The following is a 6899-nucleotide window of genomic DNA, read 5'->3' on the forward strand; positions in this document are numbered from 1 at the left end:
GCAGTCTTGACATAGCCAGCCCCTTCGCCATGTTTTTGGAGGTGCTCTGTACTAAGACCCCTGGGAAGCTTGAATGTGGAGAATTCTGAGTGGTATCCTACGTGTCATCACCATTATGCAAATCAGGCTCCCCTAATTTCCACAAGTTGGGAAATGGCGGGACGACCCCATGGGTCATGGAGTCCTAGCTAAGAGCATGGTATAGAATCAGGGTTCACTGGCTTACACCCAACTTTGGGCAGCTCATCAATGGACTACCTTGGGGCGCCCAATTTAAAACACGAAGACAGATGAGTGGGGGGGGATGGGGTAATTGGGTGACGGGCATTAAGGAGGGCCCTTGACGAAAAGAGCATCAAGCGTGAGAGGCACCATATGAATCACTAAACTCTATCTCCGAAACTAACAATACACCATATGTTAATTGAATTTCAATTGAAAATATATTTTTTAAAAACACGATGATAAAAATAATATGATTCTTCCTGCAAGGGGCCATTGAGATAGTGTGTGAATACACACAGAATGTCTTTAATGACTACAGCCTGGTGTAAATTCTCGACCGTTGTTCCGCACGTTTTCAGTTCACCAAGGAACCCAGTTAGGAAAAATAGTTGTTTGACCTTGTTGAATCAGGAGGGCAGGATTGTCTCATTAAGTCACGAGCTGTAAGTTTACCCAGGCATGCTAGCTAACAAGATCAGCACTTACACTCCTCTCTGAAACCTTACGTTAAAAAAGAGAGAGAGAAAGAAAGAAAGGATCTCAGACCTTGTCTAAAAATGTGAAATCTCTTTCTAAATGGAAAAGACTCGATCAGAGGTTGAAGTTGTCTTTGCTATGGCAAGCAGTGATAGGGTGGGAAGGCCGTTAACTCTGAGAATAACATGGAAATGCTTGGCTACCGGAGACTCCGTGCACTTGCCAAAAATTGTAGAAATGATGAAGGTTAAAACAAAGCATGAAGGTGATTTGGGGTAAGTGTCTAGTGCCTGTATTGGTAGTTGGGAGAAAAACGTTTAGGATCAAGAGCATTCGTCCATGTAAAAGCTTAGTGTTCTGGGAGAAGCTAAGAGAAAACACACCAGCGTGTTCCTCGCTTAGCTTTACAAATGAGGAGGAGGAAGGATCCAGTTTCCAGAATCGATTCGAAGAGAGTCAAGCAAGACATTAATCTAGAACAAGCCTTTCCACGTAGCACAGACTCTGTTGTAAGACAAAAATACCTAAAGAAATATATCACCAACATGGTGGAAGCGGGCTGCCGGGACAGACGAGAACTCATGGCCTCCTTCTCATCCCTGCGAGGGAGGGAGGAAGGGAAGCTCTTGATCTTTTATAGATTGGGGAGCTGATGAATGGAAGGCGGTTGGCCTGGGGAAGCACAAGCTAGAAGCAGGCGTGATTCAAACTCAGGTGTGTCCCGCTGCCGGACCCATGTTTTAACCCCCGTGACATTCTCTCTTGCTTTTTAGTTGGTTTTGTTCACCAGCATGAGTGGGGACCACTCATAGCTCTTGTGTTTGGCACATGGGCATTCATCTTCCCCATTTTGACGGACATGTGCACTTTCTGTGTGTGTGTGTGTGTGTGTGTGTGTGTGTGTGGCGTGTCTTACGATTCCAGGGACCTGTGGGCTCCACTGTCTCATCGTGGATGAGATGTCAGTACGAATCTGGAATCATTTAGTTTAAAACTATATGCGACTGTATAGAGTTTTCAGTTGGAAGACGATGGTCTCTGTTTTTGAGCCGCTCAAGAGTTGTGTCCTCTGGTACCTTTGAGGGGACACATTTAATGATCACGGTCCATCATGGTATCGTGTCCTGAGCTCTCACGAGGCTGTCTAGGCTCAGACTTGCTCACAAGATCTCCAGGACAATCGTATGGGATAGGCACTATGGAGGAGCACAGTGGTTGAATTGTGTGCCTAAGATAATGCAGCCAGTACTTGGGGCTCTTGCAACAGCATACCTACTCCTAACCTCTGGATGGGACCAGCAAATACCCTGAGGGATGGAAAGAGACGGGAAGCAAGCCAGGAAGTTGAGAATCTTTTATCTATCCATCTACCCACTCATCTACTTACCCAACTATCTATCCAAACATCCAGTCATCCATTCATTCATCTGTGTACCCACCAATCCATGCACCTACCACCTATGTGTCCATGCACCAATCCATCCATCCATCCATCCATCCAACCATCCATCCAAACATCCATCCATCCATTTATCCGTTCATTCACACATCCATCCATCCAACCATCCATCCATCCATCCATCCATCCATCCATCCAACCATCCATCCATCCATTCATCCATCCAACCATCCATCCATCCATCCAACCATCCATCCATCCATCCAACCATCCATCCATCCATCCATCCATCCATCCATCCATCCATCCAACCATCCATCCATCCATCCATCCAACCATCCATCCATCCATCCAACCATCCATCCATCCATCATCCATCAATCCATCCATCCATCCAACCATCCATCCAACCATCCATCCAACCATCCTTTACTTCCTGAAATCAAACATTAATACCCATGTATATTGAGACCTACCTCAACACCTGTCATACCTTGGGGAATCAGTACTCATTAAACAATAAATGCACCTACGAGTGAATGAATTGGCTTAGTCTGAATCATTCTGCAGACAATTTATGGGTGTATTCTTCTTTTCACCAAGGAGTAAACCCAAAAGGGAGAGAACAACTTGGTTGGCAGAGACCCGTGTTCCCCGTTGCATGGAGGAGAATCATATTCCCCCAGAGAGAGAGCCAAGCTCTGGATGCAAAGAAATGAAAAAAACATATTTTGCACAATATGTATTCATCCCTTTACAGCTCTCTTGCTTAACTATGTGTTCCAGAGACAGATTCCAAAGAGCTTCCATGACTTTATACACAAGAGATTAAATTCTGGCCACGTATAATTGGTTCAAAAATGATGGTTCATAAATAACACTAAAGAGAGGGATTATATTCTCCTGATGGTTCGGGAAATTGGAAACGGCAGGTTGCAATACTGAATGTTGCTCACTGACAAGACAGTGGGGAACATTCTCTGCCCAGCCCCCAATAACTGAGCGCATTCTATTCTAGAAGTCCGGAAAGCAGAAGAATCCTGTTTATGCTCCCCTGTAGACAAACGTCTGAACGAGTCTGGGATCCTTTATATTTGAAATGTCACTCATTTCCTAGTGCCTGGAAGACCTCATGCCTTTCATTTTCCTTTTCCTTATTTATCTTTATTTGATCATATATTTGCTCTTATTTTTACTTTTTTACATCTTTGTTTTTAAAGTCTCCACCATGGTTTGCTACATCCGTTCAAACAACCAATTATCCTGGATTAAATCAATTATTCCACACCACTGAGGTGGACAGATGCAAGAAACACGGTGAAAGGTGGCCTTATTAGCGTCTAGACAATGGAGAATTCCAGCATCACCGACTCGCGTTGGCAAGCAACCACCTCCAGACTTTTGCTGTTTAAAGCCACGTCCTGAGCCCTCTGGGCCTCTGGGCAAATGCCCTTTGCTCTGTGCAGAATCCAGGTCTGGATAGCGTCCGCAGAACTCTGCAGGGAACACCTCACACAGACTCTGCTTCTTTCCACAACGGGCTCTAAAAACAATCGGCTCCGCGAGACTCGTTTTTTAAAATTTAATGGAATTTTTAAAATTCCCTTTTTATCTTTGTGCGCTGTGTATGTAAGACATCACTTAGCACTGATTTGTTTTTTCTTAAAGTTCCCTTTCCTTCCAGGATTTACTAAGCCCCATTTTGTCACTATTTTCCCCTGGTTTGATCTAGGTCAGGGACGCACTACACACAGACACAGAGAAGAAGGCAGTAAGATTGCACAGGAGTAACCGTTGGTGACTTCTGGGAATGGTCATGCGTTGGAGTGATCTGTCTGGGACGATCACTTTGTCTTCTCTGTGATGCATTGCCTGCCCATGTGCGTTTCATACTGTGGGTCAGGCAAGTGGCTTTCCCACCTTCCAACCCCATCTCTTGGGTTAATTAAGGAGACCCACATGCTTTCTGCAGCCTATTCTCACAAATAATGACCCGTATTGTGTAAAGGCTTTGCTCCAGGGAACCGGTCGAGAATGCATCATCCTTCTCTGCCCCTGAGTTTCCGGTGAACTCAAAAAGAGCTGACCGTTCCTGCTGAAGCTTGCAGATGCAAAGAAGCAATGTTCAGCGGTTGAGCAATGATTCTACTAGAAAGCGTTAAGTTTTAGGCAAAGAATATAGGGCAGTCTTCCAAAGATCCAGGTTGTACCATAGCTCAGCACCACACAGCTTTGGGGAAGGTGCTCCATCCCAAACTGGTTTCCAATTGCGTTGGCTAGTTTGTGTCTATTATTTTGTGAGGTCAAGACATGCTGCGTTTGCCTGACACTTCACAGCTGCCCACATAGGGCTCTTCATCTGACTACCCCATTAATCTTGTTTTCTAGGCAAGGAAGTGTCCCCATGTCCCCCCGGCAAGCATTGTGGCTCAGAGTCCGTAAGGCTTACAAGACCAATGAGTTGGTCAAGCTACTGGAATTGTTTTTTTCAAGATTTCATTTACGTATTTATCTGAGAGAGACAGCAGGGGAAGGGGCAGAGCAAGACAGAGAATCGTGAGCAGACTCTGGGCTGAGCATGGATCCCAGCGCTGGGCTCAGTGTCACAACGTTGACATCATGACATGAGCCAAAACCAAGAGTAGGACGCTTAACCAACTGAGCCATCCAGGCACCTTGGGCCAGGGCAATTCTCAACCATGACGAGTCCAGAACACACTTCTGATTTTCTGGAACACCTATTCTAAATTTTGAGGGGCAAGAGATCCTTTGTCCCCTTGTTGGTAACTCAATGTTCTCCCCTTATGTGGTAGGAAGACCGATAGCCTCCAAAGACGTCCACGTCCTGTTCCCCACATGGGAGATAGAAAAATGTCCCCCAAGACGTCCATGTTTTAACTCCTGTGTGGTAGACAGAATAATGTCCCCAAAGACATTCATGTCCCAATCCCCCCATGGCAAGCAGACTAATGTCCCCAAACACATTCATGTCCTGATTTGCAAGTTTTGACTTAAGCCATAAAGTTAGTGATCATTTGTTTCAGCAGCCGTAATTAAACTTTAACATAGAAGAACAAATATCATTCTAGGGGCCCCTTTCCGGGTCATAACGTGCATGCAAATCCCGCCACCCCCGCCCCCCGAGGATTTGTTAACCACAGAGTCCACTTGAACAGGTCTGGGCAGGACCAAGATGCTGTGTTTCTAACCAGCTCCCAGACAACGCTGGCTCTGCTGGTGCAGGGGTCTCACTTGGAGCTATGAGGTCCAAGAACTGATCAGCATGGTTTTTATCCTTCAAAAAGCAGTAGACAATGTCCCTAACGTTCCTCCAGGGTTCCTTGGTCAGGGGCAGGTCAAGGGAACCTCGATGGTAGACTCCAAACTCATTCGCAGACTCTGGTGAATTTGTCCAGTTCCTGGAAAATGCTCATCGTTTTCCCGAAACTTCTTAGACAATTTCACCGAGAGGTGAAATTGCTCCAGTCCCCTATTAATTGAAATTGGAGATATGCCCTGACAAGCAAAATGATTTGAAAATTAATTATTAGACGTTTTCCTTGGCTGAAGCCTGTGATTTTCAGAGCATGTCACGCATTCCTAAATTTAATTTCTCCCAATGACGGAGGTGCTACGAGTTTTCCAGGTGCTACGGGTCACCTGCATATCTTCCAGAAATAATATGGCTCAGAGGGGAAACTATAGGAACAGGTGTATCGCATGCATAATTTCTAGGACCTGCCCATGAATTCAAAAGAACCTTCTCGACCTCTTGTTTTCATTGTCCTTTAAATTCAACGATCAAAAGTGTCTTAAGGAAGAGTCATGCTCTTTCTCGTAGGGACTTCTCATAGCACACATTTTCATCAAAAGGCTCCAGGCTGTGTGTCCAGACTTTTCCTGGAACTCTGCTGGATTTCAGCCCCATGCGTATAAACACTGAGTACAAACCTCACAGCATGTTCTTAAGTATTCTGGGCACACGCAGGTCTTCGGGAAAGTCATAAAGTCTTTGCTGTAGATGTAAGAGACTTTTCTTGGAAGAATGAAAGAAAACAAATACTTCAGGAAAAATACTCTGATAACAGGAGATTTTAGCTCATGAAAAGATTCATATATATATTTAGGATGCACAGATATGTATGTCTGTCTATCTTCGACTCTAGGGCACATGGTGTCGGTGCATTGCACTGGTAGCTTCCTTAGGAAACGCATTCTACTCTTTCCCAATTAGTATGTACTCAACAGTATGAGGAGTATTATTAGTCTACCAGGTAACAAGCTAAGGATTTTAATGATTTTAGTCTCTGGGATCCAATCGGATTGAGACGTTAATAACATGACCTAAGGCAAGAAAGTATGCTGTAGTCAAGTACCTTGGGGGAAGCCAAGAGTGGTACCATAGTATCCCTTCCTCGGGGAAAATTTCATTGCATTTCAGCAAATACATTTTTAAAAAAGGAGACTTTTTGCTGAAATGAAGAGTTCACGTCTTGTAGACTTGTGTTTGTTACATATTTTGGTCTGTAGAACCGTTGGTCCGTAGAAGGAGTCACCTTTGTTACTCGCCGCTCACACTGCAATTAGCTCCCTGGGTGACTCGTGTTAGAAGGAATTGCTCAACAGCGTTTGGAAAACACCAAAGTCAGTAATAGAGCATAATCCGGTAATTCACAATGGAAAGCGTGTGAACTCAATGCTCCTTGAAGGTAGAAAGTAAATTCAGTGCTCATTGGAATCACATGAATGGTTCTTTCCGTAGACCGTGAACCTTACCTGATCTGCAGCCCCCCGAGGT

This window comes from Mustela nivalis (assembly GCF_964662115.1).
Source record: "Mustela nivalis genome assembly, chromosome: X".
In the NCBI taxonomy this organism is placed as follows: Eukaryota; Metazoa; Chordata; class Mammalia; order Carnivora; family Mustelidae; genus Mustela; species Mustela nivalis.